The sequence below is a fragment of the Canis aureus genome, chromosome 10 (assembly GCF_053574225.1).
Source record: "Canis aureus isolate CA01 chromosome 10, VMU_Caureus_v.1.0, whole genome shotgun sequence".
NCBI lineage: Eukaryota > Metazoa > Chordata > Mammalia > Carnivora > Canidae > Canis > Canis aureus.
Genome location: NC_135620.1, coordinates 35,610,390 through 35,631,749, shown reverse-complemented (window position 1 = coordinate 35,631,749; position 21,360 = coordinate 35,610,390). Strand labels below are relative to the sequence as shown.

The 21,360-nt window shown below is 38.5% G+C and overlaps 1 pseudogene; it reads left to right on the top strand.

The window, feature by feature from the left end:
- Positions 1-5,297: 5,297 nt before the first annotated feature.
- On the top strand, positions 5,298-6,125 carry LOC144321526 (eukaryotic translation initiation factor 3 subunit M pseudogene; annotated as a pseudogene).
- Positions 6,126-21,360: the final 15,235 nt, after the last annotated feature.

Sequence of the window (21,360 nt, the reverse complement as noted above, 5' to 3'; positions counted from 1 at the left end):
CAGGCATCCTTACACTCATAGGTTCTAAATCACAGAGTTTTAGGCATGAGCTGGGAATTTTCATTTTTAACAAGAATGCTATACAAGTGGTTCACAGACTGCAGTTGAAAGATCTAGATCTTCTGCAGAATTACACAGTCTCTTTATCAATTTATCAACATCTACATCATGTATAATGTTTAATTTTATTTTGCAGGGTGTGATCATCATTAATCAATATTCACCCAATGCTTTCTGTGCACAGGTCCCTACACTAGAAACCTAATCAAGTGTTAAAGCTTTCAGAAATAAGGAATGTCATATTTATTGTCATTGCCACTCAGCTTAACCAAGAAAAAGCTACAAGAAAAATGACATCAACAGTAGAGAAAGGCCACAGAGTTCTTATGTTCCAGGAACTGCTGAGGATATATGTCTCCTTGACACTTTACACACATGTACAGTGTCATTGTCAGTAGCTGTGTTTTTTAATACAAATAAGGAGATATAATGGTAAAATGGGAGGCTGAAAATCTTCTGTACTATCTCCCTGCCCATAATTTTCCATTTCCTTTCTAAGACATTTCCCCTGATAAGAAGCTTTATGAAAGAGCTTTACTGTATATATGAATGGTCCAAGTATATAAACTGGACTCAAATTTATTGCATATCTTTCCAGATTTAAATGGGTTGAGAAATGGGTCAAGCAGTCATAAATACTATTATATATTTTACTATTACCTGTTTTTAGAGATTGTACTTAAGTAACTACTGCTTTACTTCAATTCAGTAACATTCTTGATTAAAGTAAAATGAAAAACCTCTCACTGGTAAATTAGTTCCAAGAATTGGTGTACTCCAGGACTCTGAATTTATTCAGGTGTTATCCATTTATTTAATGTTGAGTGAGCACAACAAAATGCACATGTGAAAGTTATGGTTTAATTGAAAAGCATATAGCATAACTTAACTAGGTCCTGCCGCATCAGGCTAAAAGTAGCAGCATGTGGGGCTAAGTTTTTAAAAAATCTAATTATAAAAAGAAAAATGGTAAAGTTCAGCCAATGCCTCCAAGCCAATATTTAGTCTTTTCAATAGGTTATGACTATATATTTGGTAATTTACAAAACCTGGCACTGTGTGGCATTGATACACACAAGTGAAACACAACACACACACACACACACACACACACAAACATCAAGAGAACCTCCTTACAAATCAGTCATTTGATTTACAAATTCTTCTGAGTACATATAATCTAGTTCATGTGTCTTTTGGCTCTCGCACAGGATTTTTTACCCTCAGCATAGGATAGATAAATAAGATTTTCACCTGGTAGAAATCACCCGCTATTCATCATTAGAAGTCTAGGTCGAAATGTAAACTCTCTGGTATTGAGAGATGGCCTCAGTGTTACCAAGTTGGTAGACATAGTGAGTAAGAAACACTTATCCTAGTAAGTTCTAGTGACATATGCTGGTGGATTTCCATGATTGAATGGATGCTCTGTCCTGCCTTTTTCCTGTAGATCTGTAAATTAGTGTTAGTTTAGCTAAATGTGGCAATTAGAATAAGGAGTCAACTTTCATCAGTCTTCCCAAATGGCCACTTCTCTTTGCTCAAGCTACACTACACAGGGGATTGGACTAGTGTGTTAGAACACACAATTGGGAAGTCTTATCTTGAGTTTGCTTTCTTGTTTTCTGGCAGGTTTACCGATCTTTATTTTGTTCAGGAAGGAGCTCCAAAAGATTAAAAGCAGATTAACTCCTTTGGAAACTAAGGGCTCTTCAAACCAGAGCTTGGGCCTTTGTGGCTCCTGGAAGCTGAGGGGACACTTGATTTGTAAATCAAATGACTGCTGATTTGTAAAGAGGTTCTCTTGAGGTGTGTGTGTGTGTGTGTGTGTGTGTGTGTGTGTGTTTGGGGGTGTGCGTGTGTGTTGAATTTGTCTGTATCAATGCTATGGAGTATCCTGTTTAATTTTGGTTGTCTATGGTCATTCTGTTTACTATTCACGGATGTTCCTTTCCTTTCATAATGACCCCCCTCATCTAGCAAATATGCTAGAGGTTTGTGTCAGCAAGAAAACTTGTAAATTTTGATTGTGGAAATCCAGTCTTGTGACTGCCATTTCCAGCCTTGGATTTTCAAACATGTTTACTAACACTTCACTTCTTGAATGAAAAATATCTAAATTTAGAAAATTTTAGTTTGGTTGATATTCTTTCCATTTAGTTGTCCAATATATTTTGCTTCGTATTGGGACAAAATTCAGCCCTGAATTGGCTGCTGGAGTCTTAGATTTAAATACAAAATTTACATATCATCATGTCACACACCAGGCAATCAATCCTGCTACCCTAGATGAGGAAGGTCATTCTTAAACTCAGCATGACTATGTTCAAATATGAAAGTTGAATCCAAACATACAGGGGTTGAGGAATAAGATGTAAACCACACATTTTGCTTCAATCATTTCTAATATACCTGACTTGGGGTTGGGGGAGAGAGATTAACCAGTCAATTGCTAAAATCTCTCTTTTGTCTATGTATATTTCCTCACAATATGTCTGATGAGTCATGATTATTTGTAAACTAGCCCTTAGGGAAAGCTCCATTTTAATATACTGAAGATGGTTTTAATAACAAGTGAAGTCATTTCTCATTTCTTAGAAATAAGGCATCAGGAAAATTTCTAACAGGTCATGTTGCTATAGCCAAAACAGTTATTCAAAACAATGTCTTGTATAAATGGCTTAAGAATTTCACCCAAATTCTGTTACTATAACTGTTCCTTCGGTGAGTCTTTGCAGAGTTTTTAAGAGCATATTTAACTAATCATTGTAATTAGATGAGAAAAAGAAATTAGAGACAAGAGAAATGGAAAAAGAAGGTAGAATTATCACTATTTGCAAGTAATATGATTATACACTTGAAAAGTCCAAAAGAACAAACTGGAAAACTATCCAACATCAGAAGGTTATCAATTCTCCTTAAGCTAATGGATAGATACATTTAGCACAATGCCAATATTTAGCCAACATTTTTCAATTAAGCATTCTGATTTTAGAAAAGATTTACCTTAAAAATGTTTAAAATAGCCAGAAAAACCTCTGACACAGAACAATGAAGGAAAACCAGACCTATCAATTTTAAAGCAGATAGTCAAAGTAACTAAATCATGGGGGCGTATACACAGACAAACCGTTCACAGATACTTGAGGGAATTTAATGTGTGAACAAGGTAACATCTCCAGTCAATAAGAAAATGATAGCCTATTCGTAAATAGGTGTTGAGACAACTGGATAACCATTGTTTCCCATAATATGCATCACAGTAAATTATAAAAATATCAACTATTTAATTGCAATAAGTTATAGAAGTGATAAAATGACAACAGGTAAGGGCTTTCATATGTATGACTAAAAATCCATAAGAAATGAAATAAAGTTTGATGTAGTGTGCTGAGTGAATATCAAACATTCTTCATGGCCCCAGGAGCCACCAACAGACATTCTAAGGGAAGGAATACAGTGAAAGTCTGTCTTTCCCCCGTCTTCCACTCATCTAGTTACCATACGTGTCCCTCCTCTCAGCCTCGGGACACTGTTTATATTACCTTCCTTTTTGTCCTACCAGGGTCTTCATTGATTGAAAATGCAAGAAGATACAATGATGGATTTTTATATATACTGTATTTTATATAAAAATATATTCTATCATCACTATTTTGCACTTGCTGTTTTCATTTCATAATCTACCTTGGTACCTTGGTATATGTCTGAAACAGTACATAGTATTTCCTCATTCTTTTTGTAAATATCTGATATTCAATGCAGAGATAATGCAATTATTAAGTCAATAAGTACTTCCCTGGGGAGCCTGAGTGGCTCAGTCAGTTAAGCATCTGCCTTGGGCTCAGGTCATGATCCCAGCTCAGCAGGGAGTCTGCTTCTCCCTCCCCTCCGCTGCCCCCCATTCTCTCTCACTCACTCTTTCTGTCGAATAAATAAATAAAATTTTAAAAAAGAAAGCCCCACTGTTGGAATTTTAGGTTGTTTTCAATAATTTTTCTCATAAATATATTAGAAATGCAACTGACTACTTAAAACAGTATCTTGACACAGCTCTTAGACATATAACATTCTCATTCAGAAAACAGGCTTTACGAGAGGTGTTATAAAAATCCCGAAGGCATATCATAATTAAGCTACTAAAGACATTGTTGATAAGATATAATAGTTTCCCCCCAAAAGAATCTTACAAGCAAATTTACTATGATGTGACAGGCAGTGTTAAAAGACTATCTCCTATAAAGTGAATATGAAATTATAATCATTATAATGATCAAATTACTGTAATTAGTACATAGAGCAGAGAATTTATCTGTGCCAATTCCACATACTAAAATAGTTTAGGCAATAGTTATCTTATCAGTCACAATCCTTCCCAGAGAAGAAATAATGACAACTCTATAACATTCTATTTTCAACTTCATGGCACAGAACTTGTTAAATGTTATTTTTATTTTAAAATGAAGGTAGCAGAGATAGGATTGTGACATAATGTATTGTAATGGATTCATTTACTCATTTTGGCAAATCCACCTATTTAATTATCTCAACCTCATTCTACCAAGAAGGTTAACCTGATTACTCACCAGAATAAGAATCAATATTTCATGTGTGTATTTCCCAACTTTTGTCCAAATGTTCTCTAAGATTTAAAAGGATTACATGGCATGCTAAAAAATTGATGAGATTTTGGTCACCTCTTGCTCAGAAATCTAGCAGTTACAAGAAATGTTATACTTCGAACGGATCCTTGATGGATCATCATGGTGGTAATAATTAATTGTAACTTGTTCTGTCTCTGACTTTTGATTTTGAGGCTATAGAGAGACAACAGTCTTGAAAGGCATCTGGGAAATAGGAGAGCTTTCTGGTTGGTGCCTTGTTTTAACTTTCCACAGCTACTAAGAAAGCCATTTTTTTATATTTTCATGTGGCATCTCACACAGATGTATACTGTTTTTAACAGTCATGACTCATCCTTTGGAAGTTTAATGCTCTGTCCCTGTGGGTCTGCTTGTAATCACCTCTCATCTTCCAAAGCATGAGACAGTGTAACTTATTTTGTATTTTTAATTGATTCAGCATTAATGCTGCTGTGACAATTTCATAATTCCTTGACATTGATAAATTAAATTATGAAAGCCTCTGTAACATCTAGAGAATGTGTTTCCAGAAATGTATTTGGTAATAATCAGACTTGAATGATGAAAAAGTAGTACATTTATGACCAGAGGAGAATGGTTCATTGGGTTTCCAGAAAAAGTATTTCAGTAAGTATTCGGCTGTCACACTCATGTGTGGAATTGCTAGGAAGCCACACAGAGGATAACACTCCCAGGTTCAAGCTGTTGCCCACAGATGTATTGTATGAGCATTGAAAGATCTAAATGCATTTCTTTTTTTCTTGTTGTTGTTGTTGTTGTTTTTTACCATTCTCTCACTTTAAAACCAGTCAAATTTTTGGAAGGTGAACTTACTCATGATCTTTTAATCATTCCTGTGAGTGTTAATTGGTGTCATATGTCAAGTTTTATCAGAATAATCGACTTCATTGATTCACTTGGTCTATCACATGAGCAGAATATGGCAAAAATGAGACTGCTTACTATTATGGGAATAGCAGTGAAAAATAAAGAAATTTCTTGGGGCACCTGGATGGTTCAGTCGGTTAAATGTCTGCCTTCAGCTCAAGCCATGATCCTAGGGTCCTGGGATAGAGCCCCACATCTGGCTCCCTGCTCAGTGGGGAGTCTGCTTCTCCTCCTACCCCCACTCCTCACATGATCTCTCTTGCTCTCTATCTAAATAAGCAAATAAAAATCATTTTAAAAAAGAAATTTCTTTTGACACAATGTAGCAAGAACTTCAGATTGGAGCCAATGATGTCGAAACACTTGTTATTAATGCAGTAAGAACTGAAATGGTCTTGTTGTCAATCATAGTACACATAGGACATTTGGAAAATAATAGCAACAGCTTTATGACACACTTAATGCCTGGAAAAAAACTTGAACAAAGTTAAAAGTAGCCTTTTGAGTCTTTCGGAATTTTTATGCTATATATAAAATTTGTTCTTCTTGGAGGAAATCTAAATCATAGCAAAACATTATAAACTGAAAAAAAAAAGAGAGCTGAGCAGGGAGATTCAGGTGCTCAGAACTCAGTGGGAAGAAACTGAGCCTTGCTTTGGTCAAATAAAAAATGACATTCTTTATTTTAAATAATATGTGTGCCTGCAGAATAGAGATGTCATCTTGAAACTGGTGAGTTGTTCAATATTCAGTGCCAAAATGATTTCAAAATGGTAACTAACATTTCATATGGAATTGCACAGACAGTGGTGACCAAATCCTGTGTAATTCTTCTAGAACAAGAAGAAATGAACTGAATGACAACAAACAAACAACAAATAAAACCAGTTGCAAGAGATCAAGGTAGAAGGAACAAAGTCTCTGAGGGCAGGTTGGGCTCAGCTAAGATCCTGGTGGTGGGATTTTGGGCCAGTTACTTCCCAATTCCTATGTTCACCATCTATAAAATGAGGATAATGGAAACTCCTTTATGGAAGTTCCTATAAGGATTAAGTGAGGTCATTGCCAAGCACAAGACTGGCATAGGAGGCATTTAACTTTTTGTTTTCTCTTTTCTTTCCCTTCCTTTTATTTTCCATGAAAACAGAAAATCATCAGTAACATCCATTTGTTTCTGGCCTATATTGGCTATATTGATATATGATAATAAGTGAACCAGTTAAATTTCTCCCTCTAACCTTATTGAGATCAAAATCACTTCTAAATTATCCCGCATAATTTTATATGTATTTTTTATTATCATGATACAAAAGATGGCTTGGAAAGCAAATCCCACAACAATTATCAGCTCAGCACAGTATTTTACAACCTCCTTATCGTTAATATCTTCAATATTGTAAGACAGAAATCCTTTTGCCTTCATTTAATCACACTTTTCCTCCTATCATCTATATAGATATTGGTCAATCGATCCTCAAACCACATAATCTTTCTCTATTTCCTGCCACAATGTTCAAATTGGAATGATACAGGTCACCTCATTCATTCATACAGAGGGCATGAGAGTAGTTGTGGGAGATTTCAGGTACTTACTTGACAGGCATCTAGTTTAAGAAGTATGTGGACTCAATTCAACATAGTTTCATAAGGAATTAGAGTGAAATTCTAGCTATAGGAAGAGTAATTTTAGTATTTTTGTGAATACTGATCTGTAAGACTATTTTCAACTATATGAAACTATATATTTCCAACTATACTTTCTACTGTGGAAAGGCATTGGAAACAGACAAAAAAAAAAAAAATCAGCTTGATTCAAAACTAGACAAGTATACCAGGGTCAAGGAGCCGGTGAAGATTCTTTAGCAGGGGAGACAAATTACCAGGACCTTGCTTTCAGAAGATGATTCTGGAAAATGGCCTAAAATTCCTTAAGTCAACCAAACCTGATGGATTGCAAACTATAGCCAAAATGTAAGGGATTAGAATCAATCAAAAGCTATTTTTAAAATAATTAATTAATTAATTAATTAATTAATTAAAGAGAGAGAAAGAGAAAATTCAAGCCAGGGGGAGGGGCAGAGGCAGATGGGAGAGAATCCCAAGCAGACTGCACACTGAGTGCAGAGCCCAGCACAGAGCTCCATTTCATGACCCTGAGATCAAAACCAAGAAAAGGACCCTTAACCAACTGAACCACCCAAATGCCTTTGAAATTAAGTTTTTTAGTGTTGAAATTGTAGTTTTATCAAAAAGTGGATTGATATATCCTAAAAAGTCAAAATTCTCATATATATGATGGAAGGAAATGGAAAGGAGTCTGTTCTTCTCTGGGTTCCTTCCCTTATAGTTTAGCTCCTCTCCTCTCCTCTCCTCTCCTCTCTTCTCTTTATCTCTCTTCTGACCTCCTCTCTTTCTCATGAGACTATTTATTTAAACTGTCATTTGAGGGGCATCTGGATGGCTCAGTTGGTCAAACGTCTGCCTTCAATTCAGGTCATGATCCGGGGATTCTGGGATCAAGCCTTACATGGGGCTCCCTGCTCAGCAGAGGGCCTACTTCTCCCTCTCCCTCTGCCTGCTGCTCCCCCTGTTTGTGGTCTCTCTCTCTCTCCCAAATAAATAAATTAAATCTTTTTTACAAATAAGTAAAATGTCATTCAAACTGCTGTTACAGAGATTTTGAAAACTCTTGAAGAGATCAAATGCCATGGGCTGCTGTTTGATGGGTGCCTCTGGTTGTTGATGTGACTCCAAGTCCACCAAACTTAGCAAGAGTCAGAGGCATTGCAGGCTTACTAGGGGAGATAGTACTTTTGTGGGGCTGCTACCAGGCAGATGACACCTGATGTCTGGGAAGGGAAAATAAACACAGGTGAATGACCATGCTGATTTGGCCAGGGTGTGCAAAAACACAGACTAACTGCCTAGCCAATCTGATAGGGTTAAGAGAAAACCTGCACACTTATACAGTGACCAAAAAGGAAGTAGGAACCTGACATGTAGGAAGCAGGAAAGAAAGGACAAGAAACTTAGCAAAACATTTAATGCTCAGCTGTGCCAAACCATTGCCGTATGTGTACATGTAGGGCTCTTCTTTTTTTTTTTTTTAAGATTTTATTTATTTATTCATGATAGACATAGAGAAAGAGAGAGAGAGGCAGAGACACAGGCAGAAGGAGAAGCAAGCTCCATGCAGGGAGCCTGACCCGGGACTCGATCCCAGGTCTTCAGGATCACACCCTGGGCCAAAGGCAGGTGCTGAACCGCTGAGCCACTCAGGGATTCCTGCAGGGCTCATCTTGAATTAGTCACTTACCAGAAAAGTCTAGTCAGAAAGCTAACCCTGTTATGTGGCACTTTGGTGGCAGTCCTATCCTACTGAAATAAGCCACATACCATTCACAGGGTCTGTAGGCAAAATTTCATTTTCAACCATTATTGTTTTTCAGAGACAAACATGAGCACCAGACTCAGGGAAGAACTCTAAAAGTTAATCAGTTCAATCCATTTTACAGATGACAAAATCAAAGCTCAGAGAAGGTAAATGATTTTCTCACTTCCACTTTGCTGGCTAGAGCAGAACGAGGCAGAGAACCCAGGAGTCCTGGTTCCTGAATTAGGGTTTATTTCCTTTCACACATCTTCTACTCATACTCTACACACAGTCACCTCTTGGCCCCCCTCAACCACTCTACTCCATACCCTGTCCTTCCCCCATCTCTTCACTGAAAGAGAAATTTAAGAGTATTACTCAGGAACCTCCAATTATTAATTGTGGAAGCTGCTTACCATCCTGTATATTCTATCATTCCTAACAAGTGAACTTGACTCAAGTGGATTACACACAGAGAGTGTTGACTTACATTTTGTAATCATCTCCCATCTTGTTACCCTGGAGTGGAATGCAACATTACTTCATACTTCCATGTGCATATGTGCTATTCTGGTTGCCCAGTTCACCTCTGCATTGGGATAAAAATAGGATCACAATCACAGTGGCAAATAACCTTCTTATGGCTCTTCCTCAATTCACAATTTTAGTATCCAGTCCTTTTTTTTTTTTAAAGATTTAATTTATTTATTCATGAGGGACACAGAGAGAGAAAGGCAGAGACACAGGCAGAGGGAGAAGCAGGCTCCATGCAGGGAGCCCAATGTGGGACTCGATCCTTGGTCTCCAGGATCACTCCCTGGGCTGAAGGCGGGGCTAAACCGCTGAGCCACCGGGGCTGCCCTATCCAGTCCTTTTTTTAAACATCTTCCCTTCTCCTGGGTATTTCTGGAATTCTCCAAAAAGCACATGTATGGCGATGGATAGAGCTGACATTTCCCACTTTCCCTCACTGATCTCACGCTGGAGAAGGTATTACTCGGCCATTCTGAGTCCATCTCAAAGCCTCCAACTTCTGCAGCTGATCTGTACTGAAGCTTCTTGGGTTGCTGGACCAAACTTGCTGAGGCCACCTATAGTCACCACACACTTGCCACTGTCACCTAACTCCAAGACAGACACCATGCTGCCTTTGGATCCTCCTAGACTATTCTCCTGTGACATGTTGCTCTTGGATTAAAGTTGTCTGCTTCAAATTTCTCTTCCCTTAAGATGATTTATTTACCAGAAAGGTTTTCGTGGTCCCTTGCGAAGCTAAGGTTTCTGACAGATGTATCCCACAACTCCATTAAGATATGATGCTCCATATCCATAAGCTAAGATGGAATCCAAAACACACAAAGACGTATAGGTCAAGAATGTAAAGGACCAGTGAGGGTTGAAATGTAGCCCACACTCCACTCGCAAACTATGAAACCAGAACTATGTCTGCCTGAGACAACATCTTTTTCTAACTTACAGATGGGCTGTGGCTCTGCCTGAACTCTTATATTGAGGTTTCGAACAGAAATCCCTGCTATATGGAGAACAGGGACCATGCCTCGTATTTCTTTTGTGTAGACCTCATCATATGGCCTGGCAGTGGGCATAGAAACTCTAAGTACTTGCTCGATAAGATCTGTGAGGTGAAAAGTTCAAACCTAGGTAAAATCTCTGGCTTTGGCAGTCCTATAAAAATAATATGTAAGGAGGAAAGATAAAGGGCTGTCTAAGGTGCCAAATGCTGGCTTTCTCTCAGCTTCTAAAGTTAAACTCAATTACCTCAATGACGTTTCTTCGCTGTTCATATTTTGAATCACTGAAACAGTGTTGTGTTCAGGACCACAGTCTGGTCTCAGACAACCTTCCTACTCTCGGCATTCAAGAGTCCATACTTGGTCCTGGTCCATACTTCTCCTTTCTTAGCATGTAATAATTTCACACACAAAAGTGTCTTACAGAAATTTGACGTGTAGTTTTAGTACTGTTGCAACTGTTGCTATGAAGACATTGAGATGTGAGGGAGTCTAATGACCTCCCCTTAGCAAAGGCCAGATTTCAGAACACCGAGTGGTCCAGCTTCTACTTCCCTTTTTCCTGTGGAGTTACGTACGCTAGCTAACAAGCAAGGACAGCCAGAATTTTATCTTCAGTAGTTGTTTGATTCCAAACAGTATCTTACTGCGTGTAGTCAGCTAACCTTCACTTTCATCTTCTTCCTTTTGCACATCTATACTCCCCCCAAAAGTTTCTCAGTGCGTCGTTAAAGTTCACCGATTCAGCACTTGCCCTTTACAAAAGTCTTGGAACCCACATACAAAGATTAAACCCCACTGCATAAAAAGTCAGACAATCCAGCCAAGGAGCTGAAGTGGTTCCCACCCTTCACACTCGCCACACCCCGTCAGCCAACAATAAATCCCCTCCCGACATAAAAGTCCCTCTCCCCCACTCACCCGAGAGTAAATCCCCTATTGGCAGGAAGCCAGAATGAACAGATGTGTCTGCCACCACTTCCTGGGGTGGGGTCAGGCTGCATCAGCTTTGATCAACCAAAAGGAGGAATTTCCAGTGTCAGGGGCCCTCTGCAGAGAATGCCCCAGGGCCTACTCCAAGAAGGAAAGGGACCAGGGATTAAAAAACAAGTAGGAGCATCCCAATCGGTCAGAGTAGCACAAAGGACTTGTGCATCCAGAGAGGTGACATTGTGGTCATTCCCATTTCTTTCGCAGTAGTGCGAATGCAAGCAAATCCACCTTTCCCAGCTAGAAGCTCTTTCTGAGGAAAAGAAATGCCTTAGTGGTGTTAAGTTCAGTCCTCCTTGTTATTTAATCATTCTTGCTAGGAAGCTAAACACACAAGAAAGAATATTAGCCCTTATGCAACTGTAAGGTATGTTAGAGTCACATTAATTATAGTGTTACATCAGACTGGGCCAACCTAGCTCCATGCACCACTAAGCTGACCACTGTCTCCACTTGTGACTTTCCACTGGAATCATAAGCTCCAGATGTGCCGTTGAGGTTGGACATATCCGAGTGCCTCATTTGGAACTATGGTCATAAAACGAGAGCCTTAAACAATATTGCAACATCACTCCCTGAAATTAAAGGAAATTTCCAGGGTGAAGTAAGAGAAGGTATCTTGCTCAGTCAGTTGACTTTTGCTATACAAAACCACTCGGGAAAACTATCCATCAGGGAATACTGTTTGAGATCTAGTCCTAGTAGGAACCCGTATGACATTCTTTGGAGATTTTGTAGGCTAAGTATTATCATAAATAATACTCAATCTCAACCACTAAGGTCCATTGTTCCCACACTTCCCAGTCCTCTGCAGGCTGGAAACTGGGGGGTGAAGGTAGGGAGAAGGAGGGGGCTCTGTTCCAAGTAGGAACCAGCTTCTTTCCCTCTAGTGGCTCTGCCACCAGACTTTGGAGTCCTGTACCACAGTGTGCAAGTGCCCGCATGAGGGAAGACAGAGAACGGGAGTACACATCATGACCTGTATGAGCTCAGCTTGGAGGTAGTAGGTGTGCATCCCTTTCCTTACCCACACTCCTTAGAAGCTTCAAGGGAGGCTGGGAAATGCAGTCAAGTTCCATGCTCAGCAAGTAACAAAAAATTACAGGTTCACAATTGCTAATGAGTTAAAGCATGTCGTGGGTCAAAGTTTTGCAAAAGAGTTTGTGCAATGAAAGAGGGGACATTTTTGTTCTCAAGGAAAGAGGCTGCCTATTCCAGTTCAAAAAACATGATGTATAGCCTTTTCTTGACAATATGGTCTTCTAACATTGATCTTTCCCAGACTTTGAGATGGTGAAAGATGCAGGTAGAAGAAAGACAAAGCAATTGCAGGCACAGATGCACATGTTCTATGACTTTGCCTGAACTGTGAACATGAAAGCCTGCATTTAGCTTCATATGCTTACATCTCCTTAGCAGCTGAAGAGCTTTGCAGGCAGACAACTTTTTCTAGCATCACATTAATTTATATATATAATATATTATATATATAATAATTAATACTATATTTATATATAAATATATAATATTATATATATATATATATTTTTAGTAAAATCTTGGGGCATCTGCGTGGCTCAATCAGTTAAGTGTCCAATTCTTGATATCATCTCAGGTCTTGTATCTCAGGGTCATGAATTCAAGCCCACAATGGGCTCCAAGCTGAACCTGGAGCCTACTATAAAAGAAATGAAGTCTTGTTCACTCGTTTACAACTGTTATATTTGATTTAAAATGCAAGAGGTTTAGGGGATTGTGGAGGATGGGGCTAGGTGCATAGATGGATTAAGGTTTTTTTTTTTATTTTAAAAAGTACTATTGTAAGATTACAAGTATGTGAGAAAATGCATATTAATGAATGCCACCATGCTCTGGATTAGGTTGGGATGTCACTCCAACAGGGCAGGGTGTGTGAGAAAGGGAATGAGGAAAAAAGAAATTAAGAAGTGTTGCGCTTCCTTCCTATTCTATATTCCTTCCCCTTCCTTCCCTCCTCCAAGGCACTGATGAGGAGGCCAGTTAAGGAACAGACTGGAGCACGGATGAACAGAGATGGCAGCTGAAGGAAGGGCCATCATGGCCGGAGGACTGGTTTACAGGGAACAAATGAGCAAGTTTAGCAAAGAATTCAATTTACCAAGGATAATGGAAGCCAAACTTCTCACTTCTGGAGAAGATTTTACAAACGGGGAAAGAAAAAAGAATGGAAAGAAGCCTGGGGTATTGAGCTGAAACTGTAGGTAGCCATGTGAACTCATGGTATAGGAATATATAAATATAATCAGAGATCCGTACTCATTAAAACCATCAAGGACATGAAAAAGAAGGAGAACGAGAAGGTGTTCCAGATTGAAGTTATCTGAAAATGCATGATCATTAATTGCAAAAGTATTCTGGGTAAGATCCTAGAGCAGAAAAGAAAAGGAGATATTATAGGGTGAGTTGCTGAAATCTGAAAGGGTCCATGGGCAGGATGGGAGGTAGTGTTGTATAGGTGTAGATTTCCTGATTTGGAGCATTATATGCTGGTGATTTAGGAGAGCGTTCTTGTTTGGGGATCATGTTCTAGAGTGTTTCAGGGTTTATGGGGGAGTAGCTTACAATGCACTTTCCAAAATTTCAAGAACAAAGTTAGTAAGTACATATGTGAGTGATTGTGGAAATGTGATAGCAAGTTGCCATTTGGGGAATATGGGTGAAGAGGTTACAGAAGTTTTCTATATTATTCTGGCAAATTTTTGTAACTGAAATCTTTCAAAAGAAATGACTAAAAAAAAGGAACTTCTCCATTTAAAATAAAGTGTCTGGATTTCTAACTGGATACATTTTGATATTTTTTAGTAACTTCAATTAAAATTTAAATTGCTTTTAATTATTTTTGTGACCAAACCACATTTTCTTATGAAATTCCATCTCAAGATTGGACTTGGGTAATCCAAGGTTTCATTCAGGTTATAACATCTAACTTGTATTAAGGACAAACTATGTTTTTATTTAGTGATGGTATCTTTTATTAAACAAATAAAAATTTGTCACCTGCATTATTTCATCATCTAACCTTACAATAACTGTAGGCTTTAGGTACTGCTACTGCCCTCCTTTCCTAGATACATGATCAGGATTAGGTTTGGCTGCATATTATAGGAAAGATCGAAATGACAATAACTTATACAAATTTGCAGTTGATTTTTTTCCAGCTAGATGACGTCTGAAGATACGGTGTCCAGGGCATGTCATGGGTTTCTTTCTTTCTGCTTCTCGCTTTCTGCTTTGCAATCTTCTGTAAGTGATATCTGTTCCAAAAATCCACCTTGGAGCCAAGATGGCTGCTGGAGCTTTGGCCTCGCATTTGCATTTCCGGGCATCAGGAAGAAATAAAGCAGAGATTGAGGGCACTCAGCTCTTTCCCTTCAGTTAGCCTTGCCGCAAAGTCCCAAACATTATTTCTATCATGGCCCACGTAGCCCGACAGCCACAATCAGTTGCCTGGGAGTTGGTTGAAGGTCATGGTTTTGCTGAGCACAGTGCTGTGAATTCCACTGGTGAAGAGTTCTGTCAAAAGTGGGAAGAAGCCAGTAAACTCTACCAAAGAGAATAAGTATTTATCCAAGGTCACCCAGCCAGTGAACCGAGGAGCTTTAGCTGTCTAAGTCCTGAGCTTGGGCAGTCAACATGATGAGAAACCGCTCAGTGCTGCAAGAGCTACCATCCTCCGTGCCAGCAGCAGTGGCTTCTCTGCATGGTCAGCAGTAGTTGCTGAACTGACATTGACACTCAGTATGGCTTCAAGGTCATCCAGGTCATCGAAGCCAAACATCACCACAGGAGCTGAAATTAGGAAAATATTATGAGCACGATGCAGTAGTTGAGAGTACTGTGTACCTGAGTACACACAGGAGACGTTCTCAGTAATAAACTGTCAGTAGGAAGCCCACAGTAGGAAGTGGGGAACAGGATGATGTGTCTGTTGGGCCTCTGCTATTCCCTTTGTCCTGGGGAGTAATCTGTGATACATGGGAAATTTGTAGATTAGTGGAGACCTTCAGAATATTTTTCAGAGTCTGGAGGGGCTGGAGGGATGGAGAGATGGGTGGAAATTATTCAGACTCATTCTTCCTTCTTAACGTTTTTCCTACACATACCTAAAACATTTTCCCATAGCTATAATATCCTCACTTTCCATGGAATAAATGAAAAACCTCTGTACCTACTCCTGGCCTTCTCTGGGAAGTAAAGTTCTTTACAATGTCTTTCAAAAAAATCCTCAAGAAGTATCTGAAGGTGTCTCTATGGGAGGCTACCAGATGGTAGTTGCCTACAACTAGACACCGAGCCTCATCCTAATAAATTGTCTGGAGGACGGTGAAGGGCCTGCCTGAAGCTCCACTCTGCACACCAACAGGCCTCCAAGAAAACAGGAGTGAGCCCACAATCTGCCAGGAAAGGCAGTGGATGATTTTTACCACTCAAGCTTGGGGGAGGGGGTGGGCAAGCAGTTTTGACATACACTTTATTCATTGTCCATACAAGTTCACTTTCATAATGAAATCTTAAGCCAGAGAAGGAAAAAAACAAAGTCTCCCCAAATAGTCCGAAACAAAATTGCTTTTGGCTATTTCCAAACCTAAAAGAATCAGCCAAACCAATTTCAATCAAATCTTTTTGAAAGCACAACAACAGCAACAACAACAAATTTCCCCTGAGTGTAGGGTTATGAAGGTCAAGGTCTAACCTGATGTAAACAAAAACGTCTCAGTAGAGCAGAGTTAGAGGTTAAATAAATGTTTCTAACAACAGGGATTTAAAACAGAACCATTAAAAATAGATTTCCGCTGCCTGTGTAAAAAGAAAAGAAGGTAATGACTATCTTTAATCTTTTTCTGAGTTCTGAGTGAGAAATACAGGCTCATGAACACATTCTGGAAACAAAAGAAGAAGAAATAGATTTAGGACTAGAAATGTGAACAGAAACATATGGGTAGGAAGTAAGGAAAATACTCCATCTAAAGTGCATTACATCTGAGTAATTTTGATAGGGTAATAAAGTCTTTGAATTTGATTTTTAAAATATATTTGCCTTTTCCCAAGTCATATATGGCTGCTGCCGAAAAACTGTAACTAAAAAATAAAAATTACTGCTAAATCCCAATACCCATTAAAAGTTCATTGTTACTAATATTTTGGAGTATTAGTTTCTTTACTGTGCATATTCACACCTATATTTGCAACTTCCTCCAATTAGCATCATCACACTGTGCATCCTATCCTGTAACACCTCTTCTCACTTAGTCAAAGTCAGCATTATCCTGTATCACTAAATATTGTTCTAAAGCATGGTTTTAAATTGCTTCAGATCCACTCTCCTGTGTACATACATAATTTCTTTCACAACTCCTTTCCTTTCATCTGAACACATACTATTTTTAAATTTCCCTGTTTTAACTAGGGCTGCAACTTTTATTTTTCTACCCGAATCTTTGTGTGAATCCTAGATTCTTTTTTGCAGGATAGGGGGGTGTTTGTTTGTTTGTTTTTACCCTATCAAGTGAATTACCCTATCAAGTGGCAAGAACATATTTAGCAATTTGGAAACGTATTTTTAAATGACATCCAGAAAAACTGTACCAATGTCATTCTCACCAGTGGGGTGAGTGCCCATGCTTCTTCATCCTCACAGAAATATATCTGGACATATAAATTTACCACTATTTTAATAGATGAAATGTTTTTATTTTCCTAATTTCTGATAGAATAAAACATTTCTTCCATACTCAGTATATTAAAGTTTCATTTTTGGTCCCTTGCCTCTTCATGTTCTTTGACTACTCTCTCACAGCCCATTTGTATTTTTCTCATTAGTTTGTTAGAACTCATGTATTCAAAGTGGCAAATGCTTTTGTCAGTTTTTCATTTGCCTAATTATTTTGTTTATGATGATTTTGTTGTCACCACTGTTACACAGAACGCTTAAGTGTTTATATAGCCATGTCTATTAATTTTTTCATTACTTTGCCTGCTTAGGAAGACCTATCCTATTCCCAACTAGGCAAATGTCCAGTTTTGTTCAGTTGTGTCTCTTAAATTTAAATTACATTACAGCTGAAAGAATTATGACACAGACCAGTTTAGGGATTTTTACACCATAATACAGTGCACTCACTGGGGACATGGTCAAGCGAAATAACCAGCACGTTCCAGGCTTCTGTAAACAGAAGGGATTTCTGATGCTCTAATGCAGGAACTGGAATGGAGGAAAAGATTTATGAACAGTGAGGGAAACTGTCTGTCAGCTGAAAGTCAGAGTGGTCTTTACGACTGTTATCATAGCCAGCCCATAAGATCTGAGAAACAGAAAGCATTTTCTGCAACAGCAGTAAGCATTAGAAAAAAGTGAGTCTTGCACATATGTGCAAAGCCCAGTAGAAACAATTAGAGCTATGTAAAAAAGTTCTTGAGGCAACTATATTTAAAGGCTGAGCTTTGATTAATTGCTTTTAAACAGGCAGAGGATTGGCTTCTAGAAGTTCTCAGAAGAACATGGCATTTGGATTAGAGTGGTGTCATATAACAAAATGAACAGAAAACAAAGAAAGACACAAACCCTAGAGGAAGATTTATATATATGCATATATACCATGGAAGAGATAGAGGGCTTTTTCTGCCACATTTTTGCTAGTAATTTTACCAACTCCCTGTGTGCTGGAGTCATGTGGTCATTTTAGCCTGGTTTGTGAAAATTTTGCTTGAGTTTAAACTTTATACCGTAGTGTGGGTTCATCCTCAAATCTTTTTTGCCGTTGCTTTACAATAACTGCAGTTCAAAGATCTCATTTAAGTATTAAAGACAGGATTCCAAGGTGCATGGTGTCATATGGCGACTGTAATCTGGATCTGGGTGCCCAGAGCAGAAGCCCTACGTAAAGAGGTCTCTTTCCAGGGAAGCAGATAGGCAAAGCTGATCACCATCTGGGGGTGCACACCAGCCTGATAGTAGATCTGGGAGTCAGCTGGGCTGAATGATAAGGTGAATCTCTTATTCTGTGAAGAGAATAGTGTCAGAGGAAGTTATCAAGATAGCATTAAGTTATGTACTGTATAGTGTTATTAAATGCTTAAGCATAGGTATCGGAACTGGCTTCAGATAAAGCCCTAGCTGCTAACACCTATGCAAGCTATTTAATTTCTCCGAGCATCCAATTCCCAATCTGTAAAGTAAAGTTAATGTTCTCAACATCATCCAGTTGAAGTGAAGGGATTAAATGAGATAATGTATATTAGGCACTTAATCTTCCAGCCACATAGCCACAATTATTTATTGCCTCAATAAATAGGGACTTTTCCTGTCATTATAAATAGCAAATGAGGAAAATTATTCATGTGTTCCCAGAACAGTTCTTACATAAAAATTCAGGTGAAATGATTATAACCTAATATCTGCCTAAGAGATATAATTGATTAGGATCTCATTAATTAGTATTGTTATCGAAATTCTAAAAAAAATTTCACATAAAACTTAAAGCTCTAATACAATATAGCATTACCAAATTAGGGAGAGAATGAAAATATAGTAAATATTGCAAGTCATTAGCCTTATGCTGGGCCTTATGCTAACTGTTCTCATTTAAGTAATTTCATTTAACCTTAATATAACCACGGGATGAACACCAATAGTCACATTTAACTCAAAAGGAAATTGAATCTACTAAGGATTTAAGAAAACTGTGTGAAATCAAACAGCAAGTAAATAGTTAAGGTAAAATTTTCACTGGGGTCTTCTCATTTCAAGCTTGATACTCTGTCCATACACCATGAAGCAAACAGAAATTAATCTGTCGTAGACTGTCCAAACTCACCGGTGGCTTCCCTTGCAAATGTAACTGGAAAAAGGAAAACATAGCCATACCAATCCAATCAGAAACTAGACAAGTAATTTCAAAGCTTTGGCTGAGGCTTTATATAGCCAGAGGAGGAGCCATTAAGTGTTTGGAATTTTTAGCTTGTTTTTTTGTTTTGTGTTTGCAGGAAACCTGGTGAGTTGGGAGGCATCAAAAGAAAGGAATGGGTTATAATAATATGGTGATGTGCAGTACAATCAAAAAATTCCCTTTAAGACTTAAGATTGAAAAATCTGAAAATTCATGTTGGTCTTTGGGAAAAATGGGAGTTTGACCCAAGAGGTCCTATGGGACATTTAGAAGAATAAAAGATACATCTCGAGCATTCACAGGTGGAAAAATACTTTAGAGGCTTGGCTTGGGATTGAGGGAGGGGGGCACAGCCACTTTGACCTATTCCTTAGGACCTAGGAGAGGAAAAGCCTGCTGGATGCTTGACCTAGATGCAGGGAAATGTGCCATCGAAGGAATGAGCCTAGGAATGATGGGGGCCTAGACCAAGACTGTGCATTGAAGTGCAAGCTACCTTCAGCTACATGAGGAAGTCATAGAAAGATTTCAATGCACCCAGAAGAGGATGCCAACAGACTACAAAAACCATGTAAGTTCTGGTTGTTGAGCTATGAAGATAATCGTACATCATATACAGTTTTAAATACCATCACTCATATGATACCGTCTAAAATAATTTTGTGGAGTGGTGAGAGAAAGCAGGGAAGGGCAGTGGGAAGGATGAAGAGATCTACCCACGTCCATACACATTTCTCAAGGTCTCCTGTAGCTCACAGCAGTGCTCCACAGGGGTGCCTGTCCCAGGGCCCTCGCCCCAGAACACAAAGAAAACATCTAACAGTCTAGCAGAAATAAGGCAAATGCCTTTCCCCCAAATATTTTACTGGGACAGGTCACCATTTTGGGGATAGGGTCAATTGAGAACTGATTTATACTTAAAAGAAAACTGACTACTACTGACCACAAATAATTCTACCTCCTTCTAGCTATGAGAAATGCCATCCACCAATCCAACACCCTTGACTTTTTACAGCAATTACTGTCAGTGGGAAATAAAGTTCATTTTCAAAACTGCAAAGTGAAAGGAGCCGTTTAAAGTTGGATTCTGGTTTTCCTGAACTACAGTGTTTTTCTCCATCATAAAGGACAACAGAGTTGACCTTCTGGTTACTCCCACTGAACTTAAGGCCATCTAAGGGAAAACAGGATGTGGCTAAGAACAATGACACCTCTGCAAACCACAAACAGAGCCAGGAGATGAATAAAGCCCTGGTGTTTTTCAGAAAAGTCTGAAGAAAAGCATGGATTCAAAAGGAGAACAATGATTGTGAGAATACTATTGTTGATTTTGCCCGCAAACCAAAATTTTCACCTTCCTTCTCTTGCAAGTCTGTTTTTCTGTGAACATAATGCCTAGCTACTCTCTTGAAGCCCACTATGTGGTTTTTAATGTCCATTGTCATTATTGTGATCTTTTAAATAACAAGTTTGTTCATTTATTCTCAGCAGGAATCACTAGTCATGTGAACCACAGAACATATATTTGATATATATTTTTTATATACATATATATTTCTTTTCAACCAAAGCATTTAAATTCCATAAGCTACGAAGAATACCTGGGAGGCAAATGAGTTATTGTCAGCTCTCCAAAAATAATTCATATTTGGTCTAAAACACTTCATAGCAAGACCTGAGATTTCCGTTAAAACAGAGGTCTGTGAGTAGGAGATATTTTGCACTTTTCACAATTGCTGTCACTACGGGAGCACCTATGAAAATGAACTAGAGAAGAGATCCACTCCAATCAATAAAGCAATAGAAATGCATTAAGATATTACTCCCTACAACACTCAGCCCGTTCCTCCCGCTACATTTCCTTTCAATGTCCTTAATCTAGGTACAAGGGTTTTTAGAATTTGAGGCAGTTGTAAAGGAAGACATAATCATTTCAACCTAACTAATTT